Source organism: Drosophila subobscura, chromosome A (assembly GCF_008121235.1).
Source record: "Drosophila subobscura isolate 14011-0131.10 chromosome A, UCBerk_Dsub_1.0, whole genome shotgun sequence".
Lineage (NCBI taxonomy): Eukaryota > Metazoa > Arthropoda > Insecta > Diptera > Drosophilidae > Drosophila > Drosophila subobscura.
In genome coordinates this window covers 900,898-926,467 of record NC_048530.1, presented here as the reverse complement: position 1 = coordinate 926,467, position 25,570 = coordinate 900,898, and the positions used below count along the sequence as shown (strand labels likewise).

Below are 25,570 nucleotides of genomic sequence, written 5' to 3'. Positions count from 1 at the left end.
GGTTTGGCCACTGAAAATTAATTTCTCCATTGTGGCTATAATAATGATCCAATCGGATCCCATGATCTGATAGATATGGTCATTCCCTACGGAATGGCATTTTTAGTTTTCTGTTATCTTCAAAATTGTAGATTTGGGAGGTTTTCGCCCTTTTGCGGGGGCGGAAGGGGGCGGGGCTCATTTTTTTTGAATACACTGGTTTCAGTGTGAGCATACAGCAGTCTGGTGCCAAAATTTGGTGGCTCTAGCTCTTATAGTCTCTGAGAACTAGCCGACAAACAAGACGGACGGACGGACAGACAGACATGGCTCAATCGACTCGGCTATTGATGCTGATCAAGAATATATATACTTTATGCGGTCGGAAACGTTTCCTCCTGTGCGTTACATACAACCTTTATCCGCACAAATACAATATACCCTATTTACTCTTCGAGTACCGGGTATAAAAATGGCATCATCAAGCATCAATGTTATGCTGGACAGGCAATTGGCCACGGGCGAAGAAATCCAAAACATCGTCAGGAATTACAAAAAGGATGCCTCTGAAAGGAAACAGAAGGCTGAATATTTTCAAACTCGACTTGAGAGGTTAATGAATCTCTGGAAAACATTTTCAATTGAAGACACAAACATTCAAGAGATAATTAATGGCTCAAAATATGAGCACAATTATTTCACAAATAAATATTTTGAAAATATTAAAGAATTGGTCAACAAATACAACGACGAGTTGACCAAACCATTGTCTTCCTTGGAAATGCAGATAGATTCTGGATCTATTACCGCTATGGAAAATGAGTCTGAAATAGAACCCATGATCCGAGAGCAGAGGGTGCTGCTTGAAAGTCTACAGCGCATCATGAACAGAATGACAACTGAGACGCGAAAGGATTTCAAACCAATAATAATAAAATATTGGGATGAGATTAGAGCGATTCATGTCAGAATATATTCAAAATGCAATGATCCTGTGAAAATGGGATATAACATTAATAGTTATATTGCAGCTGAAGATGCAGTATTAACAATACAAACAATGACTGAATCAGACCCTGTTCAGCCATCACTCCATGCTCCACATATGCATAATGCATTACCCCTGCCAAAGGTTGCAATCCCCAAATTCGATGGAGACTACCTAAAGTGGCAACAATTTCATGACATTTTTAAGAAAATGATTCATGAAGCATCTGTACCCGTCATTCAAAAGATGTGGTATTTAAAAACCAATGTTACGGGAGAGGCAGAAAATGTAATACGCCACCTTTCGTTAACAGAAGGAAATTACATGACAGCATGGAATATGTTACAAGAGCGCTTTAGCAACAAGAGAGTGCTCAGTAACACATTGATCCAAAAATTATTGGATCAACCAAGCATATCAAGTGATGCCGAATCAATTAAGGCATTACACGATAACGTAAAAGAAACTTTAGCAGCGCTAAAAAACATCGACATAGAAACGGATAAATGGGATCCGTTGCTTCTATGTTTTCTGACGAAGAAATTAGATCGTCAAACTCATACGTTGTATGAGCAATCTATACAGAATACGAAGGAATTACAGCCTTTGAGCGAATTCATGAAATTCCTCGAGCAAAGGTTTCTTACGTTGGAAGCCATTGGATGGGAAAAACCAAGGAAACCCATCACATGTGCCTCAGCAGGAGCTGAGAGTCAGTATGTCTGTAATTTTTGTGAAAAGCCAAATCACGCTATCTATAAATGCACACAGTTTTTAAAGAAAACTTCTGCAGATAGATTAAATTGGGTTCAAAAGAACCAACTGTGCGTCAAATGCTTCAAACGCGATCACACAGCAAAAAATTGCCAAAGAAGAGATTGTTTTAAATGCAACAAAGGGCACAACACTCTTCTTCATTTGGAAACTAAGTCCGAAGCCAAAACTGCAGCATCAGCAAATTGTGTACAAAATAATTATGTACTATTGGCTACCGCTCGAGTTCATATACAAGGCAACAATGGACAAATTGCTGAGTTCAGAGCATTGCTTGACTCAGGCTCACAAGTCAATGTAATCTCGGAAAGAGCATTGAAAATATTAGATCTGAAAGTGGAAAAATCAGATCTACAAATAAATGGAATTGGCGGACGAACACAAACTTCAAAAGCAAGAGTCAATGTTATGCTCAAATCAAGACATAACAAATTGAGTTCAAGACTAGGAGCAATTTTACTGCCACACATAGTCTCAGATCAGCCAGCACAGTCAATTAATACGACTCGTTGGAAGCTTCCGGAAAACATAACGTTAGCTGATCCCAATTTCGACAAAGTTGGAAAAATAGACATTCTGTTGGGAGCAGAACACTACTTTGATATCATGCAAGACAAGCAGGTATCGATTGGAAGAGGATTGCCTAAACTACAAAAAACCAAATTAGGATGGATTGTGGCTGGAAAGCTAAAAGACGCTTCAAAAAATCCGAGCACATGTGCAGTATTGACGGAAGAAGAAAAAAAAGTCGATCAACAGATCGCAAAATTTTGGGAACTGGACTCATTTCCAAATAACATAACATATTTTTCTCCACTGGAAAAACGATGTGAGCAGCATTTCTTACAAAATGTTCAGATGGCATCAGACAATAAACTCATCGTACGATTGCCTTTTTTGGAAGACCCTTCATCCCTGGGGCAGAGTCGTGATCTAGCGACACGACGATTTTTTTGCCTAGAAAAACGGCTTGCTCGAGATCCGGAAACCAAGGCAAGTTACGTCTCATTTATGAAAGAATATGAGGCTCTTGGTCATATGAAGGAAATGCAGACAAAAGAAATAGCAAGATCACGCTATTTCATCCCACACCATTGTGTCGTAAAACCTGACAGCTCTACAACGAAATTAAGAGTGGTTTTTGATGCGTCTGCAGTTACCTCGTCCGGAAAATCGCTCAACGACCTGATGCATAAAGGTCCAACAGTGCAAAATTCAATATTTTCAATATTGCTTCGGTTCAGGATGCACAGATATGTGTTTACTGCAGACATCGAAAAAATGTATCGTCAGATCTGGATCAATCCCGAGGACCAGTACTATCAGACAATAGTATGGCGCAATGATCCATCAGAAGATCAACGATACTATAGACTAAAAACAGTGACTTATGGAACAAAAGCGGCTCCATATTTAGCCACAAAAAGTCTACAATATCTCGCCCAAAGAGACAGAAAGGAATACCCGTTTGGAGCTGCTGCGTTGGAAAATGATTTGTATGTGGATGATTGCTTAACAGGAGCAGATTCCATACCAGAGGCCCTCCAGAGACAACAAGAGCTTAACAAACTACTGCATAATTCAGGGTTCAACTTAAGAAAATGGTGCACTAACAACGCTCACGTACTTCAAGGAATTCCAACGGAAGACATCACTTCAAGCGTACAATTGGATGATACTGCTTATGAAGAGTACAGCATAAAAACCCTGGGAATCACTTGGATGCCCAAATCTGACCAGTTTTGTGGAAGAACAGAAATTGCCACCAAGGATGTAATATCTAGAAGAGATGTCGTATCAGAGATCTTTAGGATTTTCGATCCACTTGGACTCTTCTCACCGGTGGTAATGAAGGCAAAGATCTTCATGCAACATCTCACAAAGGAAGGATTTGACTACAAAGAGGCGCTTCCAGTTCATCTCCAGGAGGAATGGAAAAGGTACAGGGAGGAGTTAAAAATATTAAACACCATAAAAGTACCACGTCACATATACCAAGGAAAATTTCCGATAGCATCAGAAATACACACGTTTGTTGACGCATCGGAGAAAGCCTTTGGAGCTGCCATATATATCCGAGCACTGCACAAGGATAAACGAGTAACAATTCAATTGCTATGTGCCAAATCACATTTAGCTCCTATAAATGCTTTAACATTACCTCGTCTGGAACTAAAGGCGGCTGTATTGGGTGCACAACTGACAGCTAAGGTAAAAGAAGATTTATCCATGGAGAACGCCACAACCTTTTTGGGGTCTGATTCAAGGATTGTTTTGTCATGGATTAATTGTACAACATCCATTCGAGACAAATTCGTAGCTACAAGAATAGCTACAATACATGAACTAACGATACAAAGGCATTGGAGGCATGTTTCATCTGAAAATAACGCAGCGGATGCATTGTCTAGAGGAATGACGGCGATTAAATTCGCGGAAAATAGTATGTGGTTTTATGGCCCACTATTTCTTCATGGCCCACCATCTACATGGCCACCAGCATTTGTGGCGACAAAAGACGAAAGTATCAGTGCAAATCCCCAAAAAATGAGTCAGTCATCAATTATGACCATCACTCAGGAGGATGACATTATATACAAAATAAAGCACAACAACTCATACAACAAACTATTAAGAATATTTGCTTACATGATGCGTTTCCGAGGAAGGAAAACGTACACAAGCAATACTATTCAATTCAATGAGATGAAAGAAGCTCAGAAAATTGTCATTCGTAACATACAACAGAATGACTTCAAAGAGGACATACGTTACTTAACAAGACATAAGGAAACGCAAAAGGAAGTTCGATTAACTCGCTTACCCCGTTTGGGATCAGGAAGGAATCTTACGAGTAGGTGGTCGACTGGAAGCAGCAAATATTTCATTTGACGCCAAACACCCAATGCTCCTACCTTACAACGATCCAATTGTCAAGTTGATCCTTGCTAAAATACACAAGGACAACATGCATTGTGGCCCCCAGGCATTGCTGACAGCATCACGACAACAATTCTGGATACTAAAAGGAAAAACATGGCCAGAAGCATTGTGCAGAACTGTGTGAAATGCACAAGAGCCAAGCCCAAACTGCTAGAGCAGATTATGGGAAATCTGCCACCTCTTCGAGTCACCCAAGCAAGGCCATTCCTCAATTCTGGAGTTGATTACTGTGGACCATTTAAAATCCACTATAAAATACGAGGAAAGAAGCCAAATATAGCTTACATAGCCATATTCTGTTATTTCGCGACTAAAGCAGTACATTTAGAGCTAGTCAGCGATCTCACCACAGAAGCATTTTTAGCTGCACTCCGACGGTTCACCTCTCGTCGAGGAAAATGTCAAGTGCTCCATTGCGACAATGCTACGAATTTCGTAGGAGCCAGGAACAAACTTCAAGAAATAGAAGAGGCCATATTCTCAGAAAAGGCAAAGGAACAAATTGTACAGGAGTGCAACAACAAAGGAGTACAGTTCAAATTCATACCTCCTCGTGCACCACACTTCGGCGGTTTATGGGAAGCCGCAGTAAAATCTGCAAAACATCTGCTGTTAAAAAATGTGACGACGGCAAATTTAACATATGAGGAATTAGAAACGGTTATAGTCGAAATAGAAGCCATATTAAATTCTCGACCACTGACACCGTTATCTGACAACCCAAACGACATAACAGCGTTAACACCAGGGCACTTTCTGATAGGAGAGCCGTTAACCGCACAAGCTGACAGTGAGCCATCCCAGCAGCCGAAGACACTAGGTAATCGATGGCAAGCAGTGTCCAAATTAAAACACTCATTCTGGACGCAATGGTCCAACGAATACCTCCAACAACTACAGCAGCGTCAAAAGTGGAGGAAATCGTCAGCAAACATTAAAGAAGGAACATTGGTAATACTAAAGGAGGACAATACACCGGTATTACAATGGCCACTTGGAAGAATCACTCAATTGTTTCATGGCAAGGACAATTTCGTACGAGTGGTTGAAGTAAAAACATCCAAGGGAATCTTCAAACGTGAGATTCAACATGTTGCTCCACTGTTCAATGAAGAGGAACCCACACATAAACATCCGATAGATGATCCATCTGAAAATGCAAAGTCATCTGAAGATGGACAGCCTAGAAAAAGGACACAGCCGAATAGACTGTCGCTAACCATGACAATGTTTGTCATATTGTTACTTTTACCGTTGGCAATGGCACAGTCAATCAACATAACCCAGTTTGGTTCAAACCCGGGTAAATACTTCGAAAAAGTAGGAACCAGCCAACTTGCGACAACTGACTGGACCATAATTGTCTATTACAACCTAAAGCCCTATTGGAAAGACATGAACACATTCACCATGGGTACTTCAAAAATTGGACATCTATGCAAGCAACTTCAACAAGTAGACGCATGCACCAGTATGTATCAACATTTCAAACACATAGAAGAGGACCTGCAAGCTGAAAATGCGCTAATAGCAAGGACACGGAAACAAAGAGCTCCGCTGGACATCATTGGAAACATCGCAAGCAGTCTGTTTGGCGTATTAGACTCAACATATGCCCGTGAAATGTCGGAAACGATAGCAAAGGTTAAGGATAACGAGAACCACTTATTAACCCTGCTTAAAAATCAGACATCATTGATTGACTCTACAATTAATGTAATAACGAGAAGGGACGTGTGAGACGCTTCTTACGCGTCACATCTTTTATACCCGGCACTCAGTACTACATCTGCAACTTAGCGGTTATTTGTCAAATTTTACATTTTTTCTTCATCTGTCATCTACATCAACAACACTGCTCAAGCCAACACGCTCCTTTAGCTCGCCACCCTCCCCTATAGACACACACTGCAGAGTCGAGGCAGAGGCAGAGGCAGAGAAGTGTCAGGGGCAGAGGCCATAAACATCGCGAAGCAGAGTGCGCTGCTATAAGCTGCGGGACGGGGTGGGTTTGGCCACTGAAAATTAATTTGGCTATAATAATGATCCAATCGTATCCCAATTTGGTGATCTGATAGATATTGTCATTCCCTACGGAATGGCGTTTTTAGGTTTCTGCTATCTGCAAAATTGTAGATTTGGGAGGTTTTCGCCCTTTTGCGGAGGCGGAAGGGGGCGTGGCTCATTTTTGAAATACACTTGTAACAGTGTGAGCATACAGAAGTATGGATGCAAAATTTGGTTGCTCTAGCTCTTATAGTCTCTGAGTACTAGGCGCTCATCAGGACGGACAGACGGACAGACAGACAGACAGACATAGACTCGGCTATTGATGCTGATCAAGAATACATATACTTTATGGGGTCGAAAACGTTTCCTTCTGTGCGTTACATACAACCGTTATGTGCACAAATACAATATACCCTATTTACTCTTCGAGTACCGGGTATAAAAAGGGATGAAATCTCAAACTCCAAAAGACTAAGTCGAGTTGAGGACTTTATCACCGAATCAAAGGGAAGAGCTGATCACTTCATCGCCTTTCAATGGTATATAACATTGTCAACTCAATTGACTCTATTATCTGCAAATCTACAACGAATGCAAACGGAAATTATCAACGTCTTGACAGATATCCGACATAACACGATAAGCCCTGTGTTAATTTCACCACGACAACTAAAGGTACAACTTGAGCAGATACGCGATCACTTAAAGCCAGGACAAGTTCTCCCAGTAACTCCCGAAAATATGCTAATGGTGTATCAGATGATGAAAGCTGAAGGCACAATTATAGATGATCATGCAATCATCAGAGTTACGTTTCCATTAGTTTCAGCATACGAACTGGAAATCTACCAGCTGACACCTATCCCATCACCAACTGAAAATGGGATAAGTATGTTCGAAGTCAAGACACCATACATCGCAATCAACAGTCACCGAGACGAATTCGTTGAACTGTCAGAGAGTGATCTAAACAATTGCCATCCAAGAGCAAACAACGATTTTGTATGCTATAATAAACAAACAATGTTCTCAGTTGAAACAAGTTGTGAATTACAAATGTTCCATAACAAAACGGATCCATCATGCAACTTAATCAAAACTAAAAAATCATTTATATGGTTGAGTATGCATGGTAAAAATCAATGGATATTTTCAACAAAATCATCGTTGAAATTATCAGCAGTATGTGCAGATGGAATATCGGATATCAAACTTCAAAATTCAGGATTATTGATCGCAAAACCTGTATGTATTATTCGAAGTTCCTTGATGACCGTAACAAGTCAAAGCACAATGGAGACGACAATATGACGAATGCCAGTCATACGCTCGGTTCGGAGAAAATGACATCAACAAAACATCAACTGAACGTCCGACAGATACAGTTTCAACAAACGAAGAAAATTTAAATTACAAGGAGCTGTATCAAATGAAAACAAGGCTGTTACCACCGGATAGTTTCAAGTTACCCCACAACCTTGAAAATATCAGTCATCACCATATTGCCATATACATTGCAATGATCTTCATAATGATTATTGTAATAGTTCATTTGGTCAAGAAATGGCACAAATCCAGGAAAATCTCGCAGCGAATGCAACAGCCTAGCACATCAGCGAATGGAGACAACACATCAAGTCAGCCGTTTACAATCAACATTAATGATGGTTGAAAATACCATGGTCAACGGACGGGAGGATGTACGATTTAGATTTAAACATCAAACCGTATGGTTAGACCTAAATTTTATCTTTGTTATTAGGTATTAAGAATTCTTAGCAACCTAAATAAATATTCTCAGACTAACCCAAGAAATATGAGATATGTACCGCTGACCCAAATAAATATTCAAGTGCATGCACATGCATGCACATAATCATGTTACACAGTCATAAATTACATGCAAGATGATCTGCAGTTGGAAAAAAAAGGTCACACCATCTGCAGGAGATTAGTTTTACGACAGTCATAAAAATATCTTAGACCTGACACACGGACCTTTGCACCCGGACCCATGCAGTGAAGGTCATAAATAAATATTTCCATACCCACTTATTATTAGATCTAATTACACAAGCCTATGATCCTAAGTAAACAATTGTACTACTAGAAACTGTATATAAACCTCACATTTTACCAAATAAAATCAGTACGAAAGAAAACTCTGACGTATTCACATCTCCGAAGCCCAATTTGTTCAAGTACCGATTGCGGCGACCTTTTGTTACTGGTACATGAACCGGTGGCATACACATTTCTATTTCAGCATACGATTGTCATATTGACAATCACCAGAACCAAGTGAATCTACATCAACAGATACATTTGTTTCGTACAGACTGTTTGGTGTACTTAGATGACATACTAATTTTCTCCACTTCATTGGACGAACACCTTTTGTCACTAAGAAAAGTCTTTGGCAAGCTGAGAGACGCAAACCTCAAGCTACAAATGGATAAGTGTGAGTTTCTGAAGAAAGAAACTGAGTTGCTAGGTCATATAGTTACACCCGAAGGAATACTGCCAAATCCCAACAAGATAACAGCTATCACTGGGTTTCCCATCCCCGAAACCACAAAACAAATCAAGTCATTCTTAGGACTATGCGGATTTTATAGGAAGTTCATTCCTAATTTCGCTAGCATAGCCAAGCCTATGACGCTCAAACTCAAGAAACGAGCAATAATAGATCCTAAAGAAGAGAAGTATGTCGAGGCATTCGAGACTAAAAGTACTCATCACCTCAGACCCAATTCTCGTATATCCAGACTTTAACAAAATGTTTTCTGTTACTACCGACGCTAGTAACATGGCTATAGGTGCAGTCCTATCGCAAGACCATAAGCCGATCTGCTATGCCAGCCGAACGCTGAACGAACATGAGATTAATTATTCCGCTATCGAGAAAGAATTGTTAGCAATTGTTTGGGCTACGAAGTATTTCGGATCATACTTGTTCGGAAGAACATTCGAAATACTTAGCGACCATAAGCCCTTAGTATGGTTAAATAACCTCAAAGAACCAAACATGAAACTACAAAGGTGGAAGATCAAATTAAACGAATTCGACTTCAAAATCAAATACCTACCTGGCAAAGAAAACCATGTAGCGGACGCCCTTTCCCGAGTTAAAGTTAACGAAAACCTACTCGGAGAAGTCTCTGACAGTGCAGGCGCCCCAATACACAGTGCGCAAGAAGACAATCTCAATCATATTCCCATTACAGAACGACCAATCAACTATTTCAATCGCCAGATTGAGTTGATCAAGGGAGATGAAGATAAAGTAACTACACAACACTATTTCCATAAATTGATTATCAAAATCACATACAAGGAAGTGACCAACACCTTGGCTAAAGAACTAATTAAGGAATATATGCTATGTACCAAAAAGAGTGCATTATATATATGCTATGTACCAAAAAGAGTGCATTATATTTCCATAACGAGACCGATTTCCCAACTTTCCAACAAGCGTATTTGGAAATTATCAGTCCAAACAATTTCACAAAAGTTATGAAATCAAGTTCAAGTTCAATCAAGTTAGATATACCCAATTACGCGGAATTCAAAGAATTGATAATGAAAAACCATAAAGAATTACTTCACCCTGGAATAGAGAAAACCATCAATTGGTTTAAGGGAATATACTTCTACCCTGACCACCAAAAATTGATACAAAATATAATAAACGAATGTACAACGTGTAATATTGCCAAGACTGAGCATAGAAACACCAAGTTGTCATTTGAAGTAACACCGGAAGTCTTAAACATCCGAGAACGTTACGTAATGGACTTCGATCTGATAGGTAACCAACAGTTCCTATCATGTATCGATATATACTCAAAATTCGCTACACTAATAGAAGTGAACAGTCGTGACTGGTTAGAAACCAAAAGGGCGATACTAAAAGTCTTTAATGAAATGGGAAAACCCCAAGAAATTAAAGCCGACAAAGATTCAGCCTTTATGTGCGCAGCATTGCAAGCATGGCTTATCTCGGAAGATGTGAAGATCTTAATCACATCCAGTAAAAATGGAATATCAGACGTTGAAAGATTCCATAAAACGGTGAACGAAAAATTGAGGATCATATCCAGTGAGAATGACCCCGAAAACAAATACACTAAATTTGAACTGATAATATACACATATAATCACAAGACCCGACATAATACTACCAACAGAACACCTGCAGACATATTGATATACGCAGGAAGTCCAGAGTACCACACTCAACTAAACAAGGTGAATCAGATCACCCAGTTGAACCAAAGTCGTAATGACTTTGAAGTAGACACTATGTTTAGAAAATCACCTCTAGTAAAGTCCAAAATAACTAACCCTTTCAGAAAGACGGGTGAAATAACCAAAATAGATGAAAAACACTATGAAGAAAAGAATAGAGGAAGAAAGATAACACATTACAAAACCAAACATAAAAAGAAAAAGAAAATTAATATTAGCAAATACAATAATTCCAGGCCGCCCATCGAATCGGAAGGTAACGATCAACTCCAACATAATTAAAATAATCGTCCTCATGACATTAATAGTCCTTACAACAGAAGGAGAAAATATTGAAATAAATCCGATTGAGTCCAGAAACGGATACCTCATATTTAAAACGGGATCAATCGACCTCCCTATTAACTATGAATACCATTACTTAACAGTTAATGTAACAAAAACCGAAGAAACCTATCAAAACCTCCTAGTAATGGCTAACAAATTTCAAAACGTAATTCAAGTAAAATACCTAGTAGATAAATTAAATAGGGAAATAAATGGCTTAAAAATTGCTAAACGCAACAAAAGAGGCCCAATAAATATCGTAGGTACCGCCTATAAATACTTATTTGGCACATTAGATCAAGAAGACAGGAAAGAATTGGAACAGAAAATAGAAAATCTCGCCACACATAGCATCCAAACAAATGAACTAAATTTAGTTATAGAAGTAGTAAACCATGGAATTGAGATAATAAACCAATTAAACGAAGAAAACAACGAAAATCAACAATTAGAAATTTTAATCTTCAACCTACAACATTTCACAGAATATATAGAGGATATAGAAATGGGAATGCAACTAACTAGACTTGGTATTTTTAACCCAAAACTACTAAAACAAGATTACCTGAAACATATAAATTCTGAGAAATTATTAAATATTAAAACTTCTACATGGCTAAAAGTTGATACAAACGAAATCTATATAATCTCCAATATTCCGAGCGAAATTGCTAACATCCCAGTATACAAAATTGTGCCATATCCAGATAACCAAAATAATATTTTGACAGAATTAATATTTGATAAATATTATAGTTACGATGACAAAATATATAGCAAAGAAACTAAGCAAATAATAGAAGACAATTGTATAAAAGGGATTTTAAAACAAGAACCCACTAAATGTCCATACACAAAGAACATTTAAGAATTTCCAAATTAATTACGTTCAACCAAATATATTGTTAACATGGAACCTTCCAAAATCCAAAATAAACCAAAACTGTTTAGACAAAGAAATAACAATCGAAGGAAATAACAAAATTAAGATTTATAACTGTTCAACCCAATTAAACGAATTCGCAATAACTAATTCAATGCTAGATTTCACGCAAAATGTCTATGTGAGTAATAACATAACTAGATTAGAACCATTGTCTTATGTACAGACAAAAGAAATAATTATACAGCAAACAAAATATAGTAACATATTGCAGATAGTTATAATAATTATGTTCATGTTATCAACATTAAGCATAAATGGGTATCTAATTGTCAAATTTAAGAAAAAATACCTAAAAATATAACTATTAAACATGTAAAACCTAAGGACGAAGAAGAAGAAAATAGTACTCCAATAGTTATAGAGGAAATTCCCTCCCTATACCCTAAAGTGAAAACCTGAGGACAGGCTTATAAGAAATGCCGGGGGAGTAACATATCCATAATGCCCTACACCCTCATACGCATTATGTATACGTTAAGCACTTGACATATTCATAACCACACCCACACCTAAACACGTTATGCATATGCCCAGCACTCACCCTTACACCCATTTATTCGCATCTATAAAAAATATAAGAAGATACCCCAACACCTGAATAAACAAGGCATGATTCCTCCATACCGAAATCAACAGGAAGTCCCATGCAACCCAAAACTCTGCAATGCAATAGAACGTCGCTGACCAATACGTTATCAGCTCGTTCCCACACTCCACACTATGACTAATTCAGAATCAGTCCCACACTCCAATAGAAGGGAGAACTCTTGTAAACAAGTCAGTTCTCAAGATGAAATCTGACACCAATCACCAGCTGCAGCTGCCTGTTTCATCCAAGCCGACGCATCTCCCAAGCTTCCCACACAGAGGCCAACGCATCGCTTATCAGCCGCTCTCTCCAAAGCAACGCCTCTCGAAACAGAAGCTTCGACTCTTTCAGCCGAAGCCATCATCACTCAATTCCGAAGACGAAATATCAGCCGAAGCCGAAAGCTTAGGAAGATAAGCTTTAAGCTTCCCAAGAGAGGTCTCGAGATCAATATCTCGAGAACAAGAAGAGAGTTCCGTTTGAGACTTTCTAAAATTGAGTTGGGGAATTCATCATCCTATGTTCTACTATAAGTTCGGTTAAATAAAAATATATTTTTTAAAAACCTACTTTTGAACTCGGGAAATCTTATTATATGTATGTATGCACATGTTCATACATATGCACATACATACATATGTATGTAACTACATTATAGCGATTTTAAGCAGAACAGCAAATAATATTTACTCACAAATTTAATGCTAATTGTATTCAGACAGAATTGATAAACTTGGAGAGGACCAGTGTCTGATTCACCTGTGGACCGTGAGTGGATTTTTACTAGAACCAAATTTGAAAATTCGTCTGTCATCGTGTGTGTAAAATCATTTTTTAGTGGAGTCTCAGCCGTTTAAAGTGCAGCTGATAGCAAAGTCTACCCTATATCACCAAGGTCTCTGTCTGGGCGATTTCGTCACCGCTTCTAGCCGATCAGATAATCGTACTAGCCCTTTGAAAGGTGTCTAATCAGCAAATACCGGATAGCGCTATATGTTAGATCCGAGCACCGTTCAAGTGGAATAGTCAGCTAGGGATCACTCCCATACAAAACTTAGATACTTATGTATATGTAAGTAGCACATGCTTTAATACAGCCGGATGATATGTAAACATGTATCCAGTAAACACTTAACCTTCTAAGTTTCTTTAGAAACTTATTATATTATTCAAACCAAGAGTATACATGCATTTGAATGTATCATTTGAAGAGATTTTGGTTGCTAATAACAAACAATTCGGTGTATGGGCTTTGAAAGCTCTTATAAACTTTTAACGGTGTTTTTATACCCAGTACTCGAAGAGTAAATAGGGTATATTGTATTTGTGCACAAAGTGATTGTATGTAATGCACAGAAGGAAGCGCTTCCGGCCCCACAGAGTATATACATTCTTGATCAGTATCAATAGACGAGTCGATTTAGCCATGTTTGTCTATCCGTCCGCCTTGTTGAGGGCCTGGATCTCAGAGACTATAAAAGCTAGTCACAAAATTTTGCATCCAGATGGCTGTATGCTCACACTGTTACAAGTGTATTTCAAAGTTTCGCCCCACCCCCTTCCGTCTCCGCAAAGGGCGAATATCTGCAGTATCCACAAGTTTGAAGATAAGAGAAGGCGAATCTTAACAAAACTAAACTAATGTCATTCTGTAGGGAAGGACCATAGCTATCGGATCAGATTGGATCATTGTTGCGTGTTGGCGTATGAAGTGATGTAGATGACAGCTGTAGAAAAAATATACAATGTAAAATTTGAAAAAAACCGTTAAGGTACAGATTTTCTACTGAGTACCGGGTATAAAAGTTGTGACGCGTAAGAAGCGTCTCACACGTCCCTTCTCGTTTTTCAAAATTTGGCAAAAAATACAGAACAAAAATCAACGTTTTTGATAAAACCGCAAAGTGTTTGGACACACTAGATGCATTCATGAGCTCTATGAAATGGCTAATTTATTGCAACCTGATGTAAGAAACATAATGTATGTGAAAAAAACGCTTCATCTACAAAAATAGTTAAGAAAAATTCTTAAAAAAATGTTCTGCCACAGAAAAAAACGAGAAGGGACGTGTGAGTCTCTTCTTACGCGTCACAACTTTTATACCCGGTACTCATCACTACATCTGTACCTTAACGGTTTTTTGTATCTGTCATCTGTGAGCGTATAGAAGTCTGGATGCTAAATTTGGTGGCTCTAGCTTTTATAGTCTGTGACATCCAGGCACTTAACAAGACGGACGGACGGACAGAAAGACATGGATATACGGACTCGGCTATTGATGCTGACCAAGAATATATATATGTACTTTATGGGGTCGGAAACGTTTCCTTGTATTATGTATTCCTATTTACTCTTCGAGTACCGGGTATAAAAATGATCATGAAACATTTTCCAAGCACCATATCTTTCAGAAAAGTTAGTCTGGATCGGAGCTGCAAAATCGTGTCGAGTAGTGTTATATGATCCCCCAAACATGCAGCGACGTTGCAACAACCTCACTTATGCGACCCGAGGACTGGGGAAAGGGACGGGACCAGACTAAACACCTTCAAACAGAGACCGTAACTGTTATAACTTTTAAAGTAAAAATTGCAATCTGAGAATTATTTTAAACTTTTTTATATAAAAGTTACGAATAACACTTATTTTTTATTTTTTCAATAAAAATCAGAATTAAAAGTTATTTTTAATTTATACTTTTAAAATCAAAAATAAGAATTAATTATGATTTTTAAAATATAAATTAAAAATAAGAGTTATTTTTGATTTGTATTATAAAAGTTGAAAATAAGAGTTATTCCGTAACTTTTATTTTAAAAGTTGAAAATAAAAGGTAAATTGATTATCCTTCGAACCGAGTGGTTTGTTATTATTATTAAAAATCATAATTAATTCTTATAAATTATTCCGTAACTTTTATTTTAAAAGTTGAAAATAAAAGTTAAATGGATTATCCTTCGAACCGAGTGGTTTGTTATTATTATTAAAAATCATAATTAATTCTTATTTTTGATTTTTGTTATAAAAATCATAAGTAATTCTTATTTTTTATTTTAAAAGTATAAATTAAAAATAACTCTTAATTCTGATTTTTATTGAAAAAATCAAAAAATCAAAAAGAAGAATTAATTATGATTTTTAATATATAAATCGTAAATAGAAGTTTTTGGCTGATATTGATAGCCATGACTAAAATATAATTTTCTGTATATTTTATGTTGCTGTAACATATCTCCTTCACATTGATTTTTATACCTGGTACTCGAAGAGTAAATAGGGTATATTGTATTTGTGCGGATAACGGTTGTATGTAACGCACAGAAGGAAACGTTTCCGACCCCATAAAGGATATATATTCTTGATCAGCATCAATAGCCGAGTCGATTGAGCCATGTCTGTCTGTCCGTCTGTCCGTCCGTCCGTCTGTCCGTCTGTCCGTCTTGTTTGTCGGCTAGTTCTCAGAGACTATAAGAGCTAGAGCCACCAAATTTTGGCACCAGACTGCTGTATGCTCACACTGAAACCAGTGTATTTCAAAAATGAGCCCCGCCCCCTTCCGCCCCCGCAAAAGGGCGAAAACCTCCCAAATCTACAATTTTGAAGATAACAGATTTTGAAGATTCCGTAGGGAATGACCATATCTATCAGATCACCAAATTGGGATCCGATTGGATCATTATTATAGCCACAATGGAGAAATTAATTTTCAGTGGCCAAACCCACCCCGTCCCGCAGCATTCACACTCTGCTTCGCGCTGTTTATGGCCTGGCCCCTGACACGTCACTGCCTCTGCCTCTGCCTCTGCCGCTGCCTCTGCCGCTGACTCTGCCGCGACTCTGCAGTGTGTGTTTCTAGGGGAGGGTGTCGAGCTAAAGGAGCGTGTTGGTGTGAGTAGTGTTGTTGATGTAGATGACATATGAAGAAAAAATGTAAAACTGGACAAATAACCGCTAAAGTGCAGATGTAGTACTGAGTGCCGGGTATAAAAGTTGTGACGCGTAAGAAGCGTCTCACACGTCCGTTCTCGTTTTACTTCAATTTAGCCTTCATAACTGTTATTTGCGGTCCCTGCCTTCAAATATACACAGACGGCTCCAAGATGGACGGAGGAGTGGGAGAAGGCATAAATTGTACAAACCCTGAAATAAGGCGTTCATATAGCACATAGCAGGAGCACACGATGCGGTCAACATTTTCGTAGACAGTCAAGCGGCGATAAGATCCATGCAATCGTCCGCGGTCTACAGGGTTCCCAGCCCCATGGGCATCGAAGGAAACGAGTCAGCGGACGCTCTAGCCAAGTAAGGTGTTGGGCTTGCGAATGGCAGACTTGAGATCGTGCCGGACTCTCTTAGAGCGCTACAAAGCGACCTATAAAAGCAGGCCAGGCTACAGAGCAGGAAAATGTACAGAAGTAAGACAGGGAAGGACAGCATTTTACTGTTGGAATCCTCACAGGCCACTGACTGGCTTCGGCGCATGCAGCCAAACTAGGCATCACCAGCCGAGACAGCTGCAGGAAATGCGATGAGCCTGGGGTCATGGAAACCCTGGAACATCTCATCTGAATAGGACAGGTAGATAGCAAGAGGTAGATACCTAGGCGCCTTTGCGCTGGTATCACTTGAATATTCTACTAAGAGGACGCCAGGGGAACCACTTGCATTTGCCAAGAACACCTCTATTCTCGAGGATTTCAAACCCGCCTAAAAAGGTTCATACCCCCCGGCCCCGGTTCATACCCCCCATCCGGATAACTAAGGGCCATACTGGCCTATGAGTGGCCCCACTAAGGGCCGTCCAGCTTAACCATCATAGCTCGGAATGCAATACGATCGTTACCGCCGCTCAGCTTCGTTGCTTTGATGCTGTTCGCTGCTCAGCTATATGCTGCTGTGCATTTCATTTGATTTGCATCGATCTGCATTCGGATGCTGTTTAACTTTTAATTAACCAGCCAAATTTGCTTTGGCAGTGTGATTATTGTGTGGTTGCAAGTGACTCGCACTCCAAAATAAACGGTTAGCGCTAAGGTTCTGAAGCTTGAAAGCCTTTATTGCGATCTAAAATCGGGCTTTCAGGCCTTTCCGTCAATCCTAGGAGTGTGAAGTCTCCTAGGAAGGAGGTCAAGCCCAAGCCAACGGCTGACTTGCTCCCTGAGCGATTAATGGCCCCACCTCGACTGCGGTCATTGAACCTGAGCCCCCTGCTGCTCTTCCAGCTGATTTGGATGGCTTTGTCAGAAAGAAGGAGAAGAAAATATAATATAATATATACATATATGTATATATAACTTTTGTACCCGTTCTCAGTAGGACATCTGTACCTTAGTGGTTTATTTTTCAAATTTTCAATTTTTTCTAAATATGTCAGAGGCAGAGGCCGCACACTGCAGAAGCAGAGTGTGAATGAGAGAATGTGCAAAACACAAATAAAAGCTGCGGGACGGGGTGGGTTTAGCCACTGAAAATTAATTTCTTCATTCTGACTATAATAATGATCCAATCTGACAATAATTCGATGATCTGATAGATATGGTCCTTCCCTACGGAATGGCGTTTTTAGTTTTCTCGTACCGTGGGCGTGGGCGGAAGGGGGCGGGGCTCATTATACCCGGTACTCGAAGAGTAAATAGGGTATAACGCACAGAAGGAAACGTTTCCGACCCCATGAAGTATATATATTCTTGATCAGCATCAATAGCCGAGTCGATTGAGCCATGTCTGTCTGTCCGTCCGTCCGTCCGTCCGTCCGTCCTTATGAGCGCCTGGATCTCAGAGACCATAAGAGCTAGAGCCACCAAATTTTGCATCCAGACACCGTTAAAAGTGTATTTCAAAAATGAGCCACGCCCCCTTTCGCCTCCTCAAAAGGGCGAAAACCTCCCAAATCTACAATTTTAAAGATAGCAGAAAACTAAAAAGCCGTTCCGTAGGGAATGACCATATCTATCAGATCACCAAATCCGATTGGATCATTATTATAGCCACAATGGAGAAATTAATTTTCAGTGGCCAAACCCACCCCGTCCCGCAGCATTCACACTCTGCTTCGCGCTGTTTATGGCCTGGCCCCTGACACGTCACTGCCTCTGCCTCTGCCGCTGCCTCTGCCGCTGCCTCTGCCGCGACTCTGCAGTGTGTGTTTCTAGGGGAGGGTGGCGAGCTAAAGCAGCGTGTTGGCGTGAGTAGTGTTGTTGATGTAGATGACAGATGAAGAAAAAATGTAAAATTTGACAAATAACCGCTAAAGTGCAGATGTAGTACTGAGTGCCAGGTATAAAAGTTGTGACGCGTAAGAAGCGTCTCACACGTCCCTTCTTGTTTTTGAAATACATTTGTAGCAGTGTGGGCACACAGAAGTCTGGATGCAAAATTTGGTGACTCTAGCTTTTCTAGTCTCTGAGATCCAGGCGCTCAACAAGACGGACGGACAGACAGACATGGCTCTATCGACTCGCATATTGATGCTGATCAAGAATATATATACTATGTGGGGTAGGAAACGCTTCCTTCTGTGTGTTACTTTTTTCCGCACAAATACAATATACCCTATTTACTCTTCGAGTACCGGGTATACCGGGTAAAAATAAAATGTAAAAAAATAAAAAACACTAAGGTACAGATGCACTACTGAGTACCGGGTATAAATGTTGTGACGCATAAGAAGTCTCTCACATGTCCCTTCTCGTTTGTGGACATATGGTTGATGATGCAGCTATTTTAAACGACCAGATATAAGCTGTTGAATGTTAGTTTTTAAAACAGGCATAACCAACTAAGTATATATTTGGTTGAAGCAGTACGCCGGTAATCCAGTTTCTGTCAACCTGCTAAACATGAGTTTGCCGGTCAATTTTAAAATGTAAGCTTTACTGGCTTTTGGTGGGTGAGTAGCAAAGCAAAGCGTTAGTGGGCGTAAAATAAAGATTTCTTTAGTAAAAGTGAAAGAAATAGTTTTGAAATGGCGCTGCTACTCATGTACACGTGTTTACAGGGATTCGCACCAAAACAAAGCGTGCTCGCTTGTTGATGCAAAAGGTTGTGTGCGGACGAATCTTTTCGTTTTGTTTTTTAACCCTATTAACCCCCATATTAAGCATATTCATGCTGAAAATGACTTTTTGATCTTTGCAGAAATAACATTTTTTTTTAGAATTGAGAGCCTAAGCAAAAAAAAATATTCTTAAAAACCAAAAAAACGAGTATTTTCAAGTAGTAGCTCTTGAAAAATTAAATTTAAAAAATAAAAATAATTTAAACTCTTTTTCTTGTAATGGGCAACTTTAAACCCCATGCCATCATAGGGTTAATAATCACACGATAGATTCGTTTCACTCACACTTACTGCGCAGAACCCTCTCACTCGCACTCACAAGCAGCATCAATACGTGACAAACGGGCCCGACAGCACCTCCTTATATAATTTCTCCATGGGCCCGACGACACCTTCTTATATAATTTCTTCACGCCTACATCTACATGACTTCTCACACCAACACGCCCTTTTAGTTCGCTCCCTCCACCATAGCCACACACTGCACGAGGTAGAGTGTGCGACCGAGAGAAAATGAGTAAAAACGAGAAGGGTCGTGTGAGACGTTTCTTTCGCGTCACAACTTTTATACCCGGCACTCAGTACTACATTTGCACTTTAGCGGTTATTTGTCAAATTTTACATTTTGTCTTCATCTGTCATCTACATCAACAACACTGCTCACGCCAACACGCTCCTTTAGCTCGCCACCCTCCCCTATAGACACACACTGCAGAGTCGCGGCAGAGGCAGCGGCAGAGACGTGTCAGGGGCAGAGGCCATAAACTGCGCGAAGCAGAGTGTACTGCTATAAGCTGCGGGACGGGGTGGGTTTGGCCACTGCAAATTAATTTCTTCATTGTGGCTATAATAATGATCCAATCGTATCCCAATTTGGTGATCTGATAGATATGGTCATTCCCTACAGAATGGCGTTTTTCTGCTATATTCAAAATTGTATATTTGGATTTTCGCCCTTTTGCGGAGGCGGAAGGGGGCGTGGCTCATTTTTGAAATACACTTGTAAAAGTGTGAGCATACAGAAGTATGGATGCAAAATTTGGTGGCTCTAGCTTTAATAGTCTCTGAGATCCAGGCGCTCAACAAGACGGACAGACGGACGGACGGACGGATAGACAGACATGGCTCAATCGACTCGGCTATTGATGCTGATCCAGAATATATATTCTTTATGGGGTCGGAAACGTTTCCTTCTGTGCGTTACATACAACCGTTATTCCCCACAAATACAATATACCCTATTTACTCTTCGAGTACCTGGTATAATAAGCAAAGCTGCTGGTCAAACGGTATGCGACCACACGTACCGTGTGCCGTCTGTCAGGGTAATCGCCCCTGTCTGCTCCGACTCGAGTGCCCCTGGTATTACCAAGGCTGCACCAGTTCGGAGACAGGCATGCGCCGTTTGAGAGCGCGCGCCAAGCCCAACGGAGTCTCAAACGATAAGCGACCACACATACCGATTTGCACTTGCACTTTAGGGATTGAAGTTAAGTTAATTTTATACACCAGCCATGAGCACATTGTTTAACTTCATTTTATTTCGTATTTCTTTTCTTTACCCCTCTTTGCACCAATTCGCCTATTCGCACCAGACAAAAGTCATAAAAAATGGGGAAGAAAAAACGCAGCTTCGCTTACCCTGACCCATAGTGTGTGAATGTGTGTCCTCACCCGGCGCCCTGCCTTGGTTGCGATCCTTGATCCTTGTCCTCGTCCTGCCTCTCGCGTCGTTGGTCCTTTCCTTCCTCGCGTAACTAAGCATTTGTTAACTTTGTATTCTCGCCGCAGCGATCGCGACTTGCCCTTGCCGAGGCCCAAAGAACTCATTTTCGGCTTCTCCGCGTGGTGATCGCGAGCCGTTAGCTGCTGAACCCTTTTTCAGGCTGCGCTGCGGTGGCTGTCGTCTCTGCCCACGCCTTCGGCTAGTGCCTTCGCCCTTTCTCGCTTTAGCTGCCAGCGATTCAGGCTCGCGCCTTTACTCTACCAGCTTCCAGCGATTTCGGCGGCTCTCTGCTGCTTCTGTTTTCGCTGTCGGCGTCGTTTCGCTCGTGCCATGCCTCTGCCGCTGTTGTTTTCGCAATCGGCGTTGTTCTCCGCTCTTTCCTTCTGGTTGTCCCGTTATGGCTATTTCCAATGACTACCGTGGGCCGGGCCTCTAACTTAAACTCTGACTTCAAAATGTAACTTAACAATATAATTTTAAAATATAACATTTTTTTTTTTTTTTATACCCGGTACTCGAAGAGTAAATAGGGTATATTGTATTTGTGCAGATAACGGTTGTATGTAACGCACAGAAGGAAACGTTTCCGACCCCATAAAGTATATATATTCTTGATCAGCATCAATAGCCGAGTCTCTGTCTGTCCGTCTGTCTGTCCGTCTGTCCGTCCTGATGAGCGCCTAGTACTCAGAGACTATAAGAGCTAGAGCCACCAAATTTTGCACCCAGACTTCTGTATGCTCACACTGTTACAAGTGTATTTCAAAAATGAGCCACGCCCCCTTCCGCCTCCGCAAAAGGGCGAAAACCTCCCAAATCTACAATTTTGAAGATAGCAGAAAACTAAAAACGCCATTCCGTAGGGAATGACCATATCTATCAGATCACCAAACGATACGATGGGATACGATTGGATCATTATTATAGCCACAATGAAGAAATTAATTTGCAGTAGCCAAACCCACCCCGTCCCGCAGCATTCACACTCTGCTTCGCGCTGTTTATGGCCTGGCCCCTGACACGTCACTGCCTCTGCCTCTGCCGCTGCTTTTGCCGCTGACTCTGCCGCGACTCTGCAGTGTGTGTTTCTAGGGGAGGGTGGCGAGCTAAAGGAGCGTGTTGGCGTGAGTAGTGTTGTTGATGTAGATGACAGATGAAGAAAAAATGTAAAATTTGACAAATAACCGCTAAAGTGCAGATGTAGTACTGAGTGCCGGGTATAAAAGATGTGACGCGTAAGAAGCGTCTCACACGTCCCTTCTCGTTTTTTTATGCCGTCTTTCAACTTTTATTTAAGATCTGTCTTTTTCGCAGACAATTATTAAATTTCCTCTCTGGGTACTTGGCATAACTTTCAGTTATCATTATTAGCAATTATCATTACTAGCATTTGAACCGCTGACGTTTGTTCGGTTCGGTTGTGGCAGCTAAATGAGAACCTAACGACCCTCACCACGGCTTGTGCCACAAAAAAAAAAAAATATAACATGATAACGAAAAATATAACTTGATATTAAAACATAATCGTAATACAAGATAATTTCAAAATATAACATAATAACGAAAACATAACTTCATAATAAAACATAATAGTATACCTCCCAAATACTTAATACTAACAACTATAACTACTTACATTCTACAAAAATGTGCATCGTCGCAAGCCTCCCGACAGCGATCCCGACATTACAGTGGTGGAGGACTGGAGGTACTCTTTCTCGGACCACAGGAACGTGGAAGCTGTCTTCTCTTTCTCTGTATCGAGCACAGTACATTTCCGCATCGATACGCAAAGCAGCTAGGTCGCTTGCCTCCTGAGTCCCCCTGGTTCGGAAATCTCAAGAACAGCCACGATCAACCTGGTCAAAACCTATCCTAATCATATTCTAACCTAATCATGCCCCCTGGTAAGACCAGAGGTCGGAAGAAGCCTGAGAGGTAGATACCGAAACTGGGAGAGCTTTGGAAAATCTCACGAAGACTCTGCAACGGAATCAAGGCTCTAAACTTGGAGCAGAACTGGTCCGATTATAAAATCAGCCCCTCAACCTATAACAAAGAACTTAGAAAGAAAAACGCGCCACGTGACGAAGTTTTAAGCATGCGTAAAGTACTAAGACCCAAAAACTTAGTTGTGTTAGTTTCAACCAATTTTAGCTCAACCGACTCTCCATAGATTTTAATGAGCAATAAACGAAGTTAAGGCATCTGCAAAGAAAACGAGAAGGGACGTGTGAGACGCTTCCTACGCGTCACATCATTTATACCAGGTACTCAGTCTGTATATACAGTGGGGAGCAATGATGAGTGCATGTTCACAATAACTGACTTTCGTCGCACATAACTTCTAAACGCATAATGCAAACTTAACCAATTTTTTGTAGATATCAATCACTTTATCCTTAACAAACAGGCAATAACAGAAAAACACAAATGTGAAGCTTTTAAAAAGCGACAAATAACGAGAAGGGACGTGTGAGACGCTTCTTACGCGTCACAACTTTTATACCCGGCACTCAGTACTACATCTGCACCTGAGCGGTTATTTCTCAAATTTTTCATTGTTTCTTCATCTGTCATCTACATCAACAACACTACTCACGCCAACACGCTGCTTTAGCTCGCCACCCTCCCCTAGAAACACACACAGCAGAGTCAGGGCAGAGTCGCGGCAGAGGCAGGGGCAGAGACGTGTCAGGGGCAGAGGCCATAAACTGCGCGAAGCAGAGTGTGAATGGGAGAATATGCAAAAAACAAATATAAGCTGCGGGACGGGGTGGGTTTGGCCACTGTAAATTAATTTCTTTATTCTAGCTATAATAATGATCCAATCGGATCCCAATTTGGTGATCTAATAGAAATGGCCATTCCCTACGGAATGGCGTTTTTAGTTTTTTTTTATCTTCATTGCAGATTTGGGAGGTTTCCGCCCTTTTGCGGTGGCAGAAGGGGGCGAGGCTCATTTTTGAAATACACTTGTAACAGTGCGAGCATACAGAAGTCTGGATGCAAAATTTAGTGGCTCCAGCTTTTATAGTCTCTGAGATCCAGGCGCTCAACAAGACGGACGGACAGACGGACAGCCGGACAGCCGGACAGCCGGACAGACAGACATAGACTCGTCTATTGATGCTGATCAAGAATATATATACTTTATGGGGTCGTAAACGTTTCCTCCTGTGCGTTACATACAACCGTTATTCGCACAAATACAATATACCCTATTTATTCTAGGAGTACCGGGTATAAAAACTCGCATGTACTCAGTTTTGCACTTTTTAATTTTGCTCATTATAAGGCTAGCATTTGGGTGCAGGGGCGACCTTGGACTTGCTGTTTCGGGACAAAATATCGCATAGTTTCCACTATGATCACCACCGATTGGCTAATGCCAAGTTTTTCGGCAGTTTAAGATGTCGTATAGCCATTTTCAGTAAGCTAGACAATAATATTTTGAATTTCTCGATATTGTTTCTTCAGTCTCAGGTACAACATAGCCATTATTTAATAAGTTCATGAAATCTGCTTCAATTATTATGAGAAATGTGTTAATTTGATTTTATTCTTACTAGAATATAAAAAACATATATATTTAACTACAATTCTGTAAGCATATAAAATAACGAAAAGTGCAAAATTGAGTACATGCGAGTTGTTTTGGCTTGTAATTTTTCGCTCTGTTAAAGCTTTCCATTTCTTCTTGTTTTCATTGCCTGTTTGCTAAGAATACAGTTATTAATACACGAAATTTGTGAGCTTTCCTTCATTCGTTTAGAAGTTATGGGCGACGAAAGTCAGTTATTGTGAACATGTACTCATCATTGCTTCCTACTGTATGTATGTATACCTACTGACAGCACCAGGAATAAAGGTAGTGACGCGTTTGAACGCGACTCACAAAGTCTCTGATCGTTTGGTATATTTCTGAGAATGAGGCATATTTGATCGATAAGCTTGCATGAATGTTAAGCTCCAT

The 25,570-nt window shown here is 40.2% G+C and overlaps 1 pseudogene; it reads left to right on the top strand.

Annotated features, from left to right (window-relative positions):
- Window positions 1–24,843, top strand: part of LOC117892246 — a 47,041-nt pseudogene extending 22,198 nt beyond the window's left edge.
- Window positions 24,844–25,570: the final 727 nt, after the last annotated feature.